General features: G+C 29.3%; 1 protein-coding gene across 3 annotated transcripts in view; it reads right to left on the bottom strand.

Moving 5' to 3' along the window:
• Positions 1-5,054: 5,054 nt before the first annotated feature.
• Positions 5,055-8,765, bottom strand: part of LOC146997280 (uncharacterized) — a 197,043-nt gene continuing 193,332 nt past the window's right edge. For all 3 annotated transcript variants that reach the window (XM_085816329.1, XM_085816328.1, XM_085816330.1), the window contains one exon: positions 5,055-6,770. The gene's annotated coding sequence lies outside the window, so the exon portion shown is untranslated. The remainder of the gene's footprint in view (positions 6,771-8,765) is intronic.

Raw genomic sequence — 8,765 nt, 5'->3', positions numbered from 1 at the left:
ATTCAGAAAGGGAAAAAAAGATTTCTGGATTAGGCTTTTGTCATTTTCCTCCATCTACCAACTGAAAAAGAACTCTAGACACATAATAATAAAACATCTTAAAATATTGACAAAATAAAAGGAATTTTCAAATACAAACTGGAAGCAATGATTTTACATATTTTAAGCCAATATTTCATCCTATGAAACTGATTTTTCTTTTCAAGACTAAAATGAGATGGAATCAAATACCACACTATATAATATTTTACATGACGTATTTCTACGGTTCTAAGACGCAAATAATGCTAACACCTAACTCTTAATTTCAGAACGCAACCGAAGAAAGGCTGATTCCACGTGAATAAAATAAAGAAAATAAACGTTTAAATACGTTTAGCGTATATTTTTTTAATAAGTACACCTTGCACAATATATATATATATAGCTTTCTACAATTTTTATTTTTTACTTATTTTGCAGCATATTGCGCAAGATGTTTTCTTGACCAAAATTGGTTTTTCAAAAATTGTTATTACTGCTTTGCTTGATAAATTATATATATATATATATATATATATATGGGTTGTTGTGTTTGGCAATCACAATTCATATTCAGATAAAAGACATTTAATGAAACATTAATACATGTATAATATCGTTCATTTATTAATACAACATCTATAACACCTTATATCTATAAAAAAACATCTTACATCTCCTCTCATAAAACAAAGTGTTCAAAGTTCTATCAATTTCACTCGTGCAGTCAACAGCTAAAAATTAGACAGCTCGCGAAGAAAATTGTTAAGCTATGGATTTAGTATCCCACATTCAGGTTTCTGCTATGCGTCGACCTCGACGACATTATTCTACTCTTGACATCATAAAAAGAACCATCATCGTGAATAAGCCGAAACCTGAAAAGAAGTACGAAGGGAGAGGGGAAGATTGTGTGCTAAGGACAATATTGAAAAGAAACATCTTAATTGTCCTTCATCTTTGCACAATAACATCGTCAACAGTCCCTTCTATATTTCATCTAAAACGAAAAATATCTTCAATCTTTAACATTTTTGGAAACGTTCATTTCATCTTAAAAATAGCATTTACTGAAATAAAAGTCATTATTAGGTGAAAACTCACAGTTCGGTTATCAGTTGTATCACTTCAGGTTAAAAACGTCATAATCAGTATTATTTTATTCATCTTCTGCTTGAGTCCATTGTTTTATGTACAAGTACAGCGCATGTACTTGTTTTAGTGGGTCCTTCATGATCTCCTTCTTTTACAACATCATAGGAGTCATTATTCTTTATTTTTACAATCTTTTACGAGCCTAGATACTTTGATTTTAACTTAAAGTTTGGTTCAAATTGCGTCCTTTTGATTGCTACTAAATCATTAATTTCATAACATTTTGAAGAACGTCTTCGAAAGTTATATGTGTTCTTATTTTCTTCTTGTACCTTAAACATTTGTATTTTCACATCTTATCGAAGCTCTTCTCCGTAAGTTTCAAAACTATTTTGAATTCCTGCGTCAATTATTTTTTTTCCAGAAGTATAATCAGTATTTGCTTGAAAATTAGAAGCATTTTGTTTGCTTACTTCAGATATAAAATTAACAGCTGATATTGCTTTAGAAAGTCTTCTTTTGGGGACAGAAGATTCTTCAAGAAACGGCTCTTCTGTGACGTTGTCTTATGTTTAGTTGATTTGTAAATTGATGTTGAAGTCGCGCTAGATGGTGTTGGAACAGCATCAGCACCACATAGGTCTCCCTAATGTTCCCAATCATCAGCATTAAGAATTTCTCGCAACTGAAGACAACCTTTCTGATATAATTCTGATATTTTCATGAGTGATACACATTTTTCTTTCCAATTCTGCTTGTTTAGCAAATAATCTCTTCTCCATAATTTCCCTCATGTAATCGTTTTCTAAAGCTAGCATTTCTTGCATGTTCAGTTTAACATTTTGAACTTCATTTTCTTTCTCAGACAGGATTTTACCTTTGGTGATTGCTACTAAATCATTAATTTCATAACATTTTGAAGAATGTCTTCGAAAGTTATATGTTTTCTTATTTTCTTCTTGTACCTTAAACATTTGTATTTTTGCAGCTTCTATTTCATTCTTGGCATCTAATAGTTCTTTCTGTAAAATTTCTACAGTCTGATACAGAAAGTTTTCTTTCCATAGACATCACTTGTTCTTCATGAACATCCAAATCCATTTGTAAAATAGATTTTACTTGTTTTAGTTGAACACTTTCTTTATCTCTTATATCTTCTGGGTATCACAGATATAGGTTTGTTATCTTTTAAAATAATATGCATTTCAGAATTAGTATCTTAGGCTTGTCTTCCTTTAAGTTTTTCAGACATACCAGGATCCAGGATGGAAGTTTGATATTTCTGTTTCACCTGCGCACACTGAGCCGGTTCTTGGTGGTTGTTTTGGTTACGCGGTCAGAGCGGACAGTGGCTACAACGGACACGTGAGAGTAGCTAGGTGGACAGAGCGGACATTCTTGCACTTATTGTGTTGTTTTCCTAATCAGTCATATGTCATCTATTGTGTAGTTTCGAGCTTTGCACCTGCTGTAGAGATAAGCCGATACTTATAATAGAAAATGTCTTTCTCATTTTCTCAGTCGATGTTTGATCCTTATGAAGCGTGTATGTCTTTTTATAGCGTCGAAAAAAATCTGCGATGGAACCCATAGCCATTTTAAAAAAATTACTCTCTACAAAAAAAGAATGTTTAGTTGTAGATGATTACCCACACCGGAAAAATAAATTAGGAATGAGTTGGGTATGTGTAAAAGAAAAGACACATTGTTGTAAAGGAAATGTAAAGAGAAATTTTCAATACAAAGTACTGAAGAAAGTACATTTTTGCGTGCCCAACATTACTGAGAACGAAGTTAAAAGGAAGTTAGAGACTTGCAGAAGAAAAGCCCCCCCCCCCAAAAAAATAAGTTCCCGTTCCCCATATATTTCCAAAACTACTTTCAGAATTATATCAAAAAGGTTATGATTTCATTACTAAAATACCGGCATACTCCAGTGTCAAGACTGTTTTATGTAAGGAGAGGAGAAAGGCTTTGGGAGCTATCCTAATTAAAAGGCTAAATATTGACAAATTAAATACATAAACTGATTCAAAAATTTAAGTTTCTCGTTTGAATATTTTGATCAATGTTGTGTTAGTTAATATTTTTTGTATTTTCCATAGCTGTCACTGATATTACTTACTGAACCAACTCACAGAACATTTAGAATTCGTCTGCAATTTTCATCAAAACAGATAAATTCAAAGTGTGCAATTTTGCCGTTTAAGTTTTAGTTTAAAATACTAAAATTCAAACAAAAAATGCCTACAATGTTTAAATTGTAACATGTATTATTTTGTGCTTTTGTATTTTAATATGTTTGTTTATATTTTTAATATGTGTTTTTGTTTAATTTAAAAGGGTCAGAATTCAAGCAAGTAAATTTACACAATTTAAAAATTACAGTAAGCATACTTGTCTAATTTTATCTTAAAATTCTAAAAGTTAAATGCTTACAGTTACATTTAAATATTTCTAGTAGCTTTATTTGCCATTTTTTCCCCTTAAATCTTTATTTCATGTTTTATATTTATTTTATTTTTGTTTGAAAAGTTTTAGTTTAAAATACTAAAATTCAAACAAAACATTGCCTGCAATGTTTAAATTGTAACATGTTTTATTTTGTGCTTTTGTATTTTAATATTTTTAATAAGTGTTTTTGTTTAATTTAAAAGGGTCAAAATTCAAGCAAGTAAATTTACACAATTTAAAAATCACAGTAAGCGTATTTGTCTTAAATATTTTATCTTAAAATTCTAAAAGTTAAATGTTTAAAGTTACTTTTAAATATTTCTAGTAGCTTTATTTGCCATTTTTACCCCTTAAATCTTTATTTCATGTTTTATATTTATTTTATTTTTGTTTGAAAAGTTTTAGTTTAAAATAATAAAATTCAAACAAAACAATGCCTGCAATGTTTAAATTGTAACATGTTTTATTTTGTGCTTTTGTATTTTAATATTTTTTTTTATATTTTTAATATGTGTTTTTGTTTAATTTAAAAGGGTCAAAATTCAAGCAAGTAAATTTACACAATTTAAAAATTACAGTAATTAAGACAAGATTGTGTCTTAAATATTTTATTTTAAAATTCTAAGAGTTAAATTCTTACAGTTACATTTAAATATTTCTAGTAGCTTTATTTGCCATTTTTTCCCCTTAAATCTTTATTTCATGTTTTATATTTATTTTATTTTTGTTTGAAAAGTTTTAGTTTAAAATACTAAAATTCAAACAAAACAATGCCTGCAATGTTTAAATTGTAACATGTTTTATTTTGTGCTTTTGTATTTTAATATTTTTGTTTATATTTTTAATATGTGTTTTTGTTTAATTTAAAAGGGTCAAAATTCAAGCAAGTAAATTTACACAATTTAAAAATTACAGTAAGCGTATTTGTCTTAAATATTTTATCTTAAAATTCTAAAAGTTAAATGTTTAAAGTTACGTTTAAATATTTCTAGTAGCTTTATTTGCCATTTTTTCCCCTTAAATCTTTATTTCATGTTTTATATTTATTTTATTTTTGTTTAAAAAAAATCTGAATTTCAGCTTTAGAAAAACTATTTAAAAATTACTAGTTTATTTAATTTAGTTTTTTTGTTTTAAAATGCTAATATGAGCCGGAAAGTTTTATATGCATCAGAAAAAGAAATATGTATTTATATAAATTTTGCAGCTTAGAAACCTTGGAAGTTCTATCATTAGATGAAAAAGAATAATTCATTCATTACATAACAGTGAATGGTTTAGAAACATGTAATTTAAATCAGAATTTTCCGAATTCATTTAGTAGGAAAAAAGTCCATATCAATCATGAAATTGGTAAATTGGTAATTGTAAAACAAGTTAAAAAAAATTAAGGAAATGTCGTTTTCCAAATAATTCTTAATTAAAATACTGGATTGACAGTCTCATTAATTCACAATAAGGGGGGGGCAAAGACCATAACAAAGTTTTGTTCACATCTAATACAGCAAATGCTTTATTGTGTGCTGCTGCAAAATAATCATTAACGGTTTTTGTAATAAAATAGTAACCATAATAATACAACATACTACGAAATCATAGCACCCATATAGTGCCACCTATTCCAACTGGGCACAAAAATAAGAAAAACTAAAGCAAGTCACAATTTTTTTTTCTGCTGTAGCATTTTGTGAACCAAAGTGGTCCTTTCATTTATATCCAACAATTTAAATATTTCCATACATTGGTAAGATTTACATTTTCATACATTGGTCAAACATTAACATTCAAGCATATATTACTACAAACTGACAAAACAGCAGTGTGTGTTATGAAGCATTTCAACAAGGGTGTGTTTCTTCGTCACACACGTATATACATACATAAAAATATCTTTCTACATTAGTAATAATAATATTATTGCAAATAATATGATTCAGCATCATAAGCATAACAGTATTTTTTTAGGGGAACAGCTTTAGTACAATACATAAGTAAGAAATTACATTAAACAAAATGGTCTCGCAAAACAGATTTAATTCATTAATTTGAATCAGTTTTGCCAGCAAAGATTTTAAAAGTAGAACTGAATAAGATATATTCTCATGTGCTTTTAACTCAATCAATGTCTGAATTAATATAATTTATAAGTATAATATGGACATACTATATATGTAATATATACAATCCCTTTGTTTTCAAATAATTTTCAATCTACAACTAAGTAGTTTTTGAAGCAGCTGTGTGATGCCATTTGTAATAAGCAAACTATGACTCTAATGATTGTATTCCACAAAACATAGAATTTGTTATTAATAAAATAAATATACTTTAAATAGTTTTTGACACACTTCAATCTGCATATCGCTTCATTATGAATAAATAAATTTCTTAAACAATTTTTGTGTTAGATTAATATACAATAACAAAGTTTTGTAAAGTAGGGAAGAATCATAGTAGAGGTTTTGTGGATTATTTCTCTAAAATCCCAAGTACTCAGGAATGGTACTTTCATCTTTTATAGATAGAACTAACAACAGCTGTACATTGACAGCAAATTTTGTGTTCAGTACTGTAATTAAAAAATGAGTTTAGATGTTGCAATAAATTTTACTCTTCACCATTTAACATGTTTTGATAAATTCTATCTAAAAGCTCTCAAAAAATTGTCCATGGCGTCACTTCACTGGCTTTCTTTGAATTATAAGCAAATTTCTGAATTATTCATACCCTACCCCAAAACATAAATTTTTTTACACTTCAGTTCGTGAATTTGTAATACATTTTCTGGTATTGGTCTGAATGTTCACGTTCCTGCACAATTAAAGAACACAACACTGCACAGAAATCGCCTCTTCTTCTAAAATGCACTTTTCACAAAGTTTTTTTTTTTGGGGGGGGGAAGTTTTTTTTTTTTTTCTCTTAACCACAGTAATGTTTGACAGCAGTTTTCGTTGCCTTTTTATGTTTTCCTTTATTCTTTCTATGATGTGTTGGTCTTCAGAAAAAGATGGCGACTGCAAAAATGCAGGAATGATGGATAAGAAGCCATTGCTAGGTGGACCAATGGGAGCACCTGATTTGGTAAGATCACGCCTCATCATCATTACACGATCAAATCATGTGTAGGGCGCCAGTGACAATTTACACATCTGGGCGGACGATACGAGCTTGACGACCTTCCCATTCCAACAACAGTTCACCTAAATTCAAAGGAGATTCAAATAAATATTTAGTCAAAATTTAAATAAATACTCATTCATTCATTTAAACAGAAAGAACAAAATGTTATTAATAGAAAATTGCTAACGGAACATTGTTAATGGAACACTGTTACATAATGAAACATTGTTAATATTGTTATTTAAATTATTAACTTTGCTTATGACAGAAAATTAAGATATTAGCCGAGAAGCTAAATATAGAGATACTGCGAGAAAACTTGGAATATCATTAGGCTTACCAGAAGTCCTCTTTTGACTGGAAACGATCTCGTCTGACGATGCGGTGCCTGCCTCTCAGCCAGTTATTGGTATTTTTCCACTTATGTGTTTAAATTTTAAAAGTCCAGAATACACACAAATGATATTAATACAAGCCTAAAAGAGCTTACAACATTCTACAATGCATTCGTTATTACACTGAGGCACAGAAAGAAGTTTTGATGGAGCAGAACCTCTTATATGGATACACAGCAGTGAATTAACATGGTCTGAAATTGAAGCTTCAGGTGTAATTAAAAAATGTTGTCTAAATAAACAATTAAAACACAACTTTGAAGCTTTAGAACAGCCATTTTATTTTATTTTTAACAATAACAATGGTAAAGCAAAAACTGGTAACCATGGTAACGCTTTACGACTGTGCAGATAGTCTCGCAGACGAATACAAAAATTTTAAACAAGGTGAAAGCATTAATGAAGTTCCCGCAAATAACGCAATAAGCATGGATCATCCTTTTGATAAAGTTGATGATTGCAAAGGCTTTTTGGCTAACTAGTTTGAAAATTTGGAACGGGATTATTTGGAAAAATAAATACTGAGAAGATGGATGGATATTTTTCCGGGCATTTCAAAGGAGTCTGATGTGTACACCACATGGCTTCCTTGTAAATATTAAATTATGCACATTTTTCTTGCATTCCATTTATACCTAACCTAAAATTAAATTAAACCTACTCCGTCGATAGCGCATAAAGCAAAATAGAATAAATGCATTCTTTAAAATTCACTGTATTTATTTACCATAGAGACACCCTGGAGCTAGTTTCACTTAACAGCGTTACATTTCATTCATTTTATAACTCGGAATGCACAAAAATGATATCATCTCAAGAATTAAATTATATTATCTGAAGAAATAAATTATATCATCTGAAGAATTACATATTTTGCCTAGGCTTTGTGTATAATGTATAGACATTCTATAGAATGACAAATGCTCTTTATTAAAAGATGTTCATTCCTCAAAAGTACAAATGTTATTTTGAAAAAGTAATGAAAGAGTCCCATTAAAAATCTGTCATTCAAAATACATAAAAAAGTAGCGAGATGAATTTGATACAACATTATAAATTTGTATTTTTTATCTGGTCGAGACTGGGAATCAGTAAGACAACAATCTACCTGACAACGGAAATTAATTTCAGAAATAGTCATAAGTTTCACAACAATGCCCTTTATTAATAACTTTTTGTTTTTTCTGGCAGAGCTCACAAAGGTGGTTGTACAGTTCAATATCATTTATGTGCAATGTTTTTGTACTTGTTAAGTTTGTTAAGTTCTTTCAACATTCTGTCGCCTCGCCCATGTCCAGTACTCAAATGAGTTTTCATGAAGTACGGGAAATAACTCGGCATCCGCAACGTAGTACTGTACAGTATTGACGCTTCCTTTAAAATGATAAATCAATGTACTTTTCTTTTCCACAAATACACATCTTAGCGATTCAGGAACCATTAGTCCCATGGTTCCTTCTTAGTAGTCATTTGGGTTTTCATACATGATTTATTAACTTCTAGTAAGTAGTTTAGGTTCTTCGAAACAAATCAGAAATGTATTTCATGCTTTGCCTGTTTCTCATTTGGCATTCCTAGGAAATGTATGAAATATGAATAGTTTCATACATTGCCAGCTAGTTATAGGTATTATGTACAATGCCTTTTAATTTTTTTATTACTATGGAATTCATATTTCAT

This window comes from Stegodyphus dumicola, chromosome 5 (genome assembly GCF_044657685.1).
Source record: "Stegodyphus dumicola isolate Sdum_Otavi_A_Nest chromosome 5, ASM4465768v1".
Taxonomy (NCBI): domain Eukaryota; kingdom Metazoa; phylum Arthropoda; class Arachnida; order Araneae; family Eresidae; genus Stegodyphus; species Stegodyphus dumicola.
This window is presented reverse-complemented; position numbering and strand designations above follow the sequence as displayed.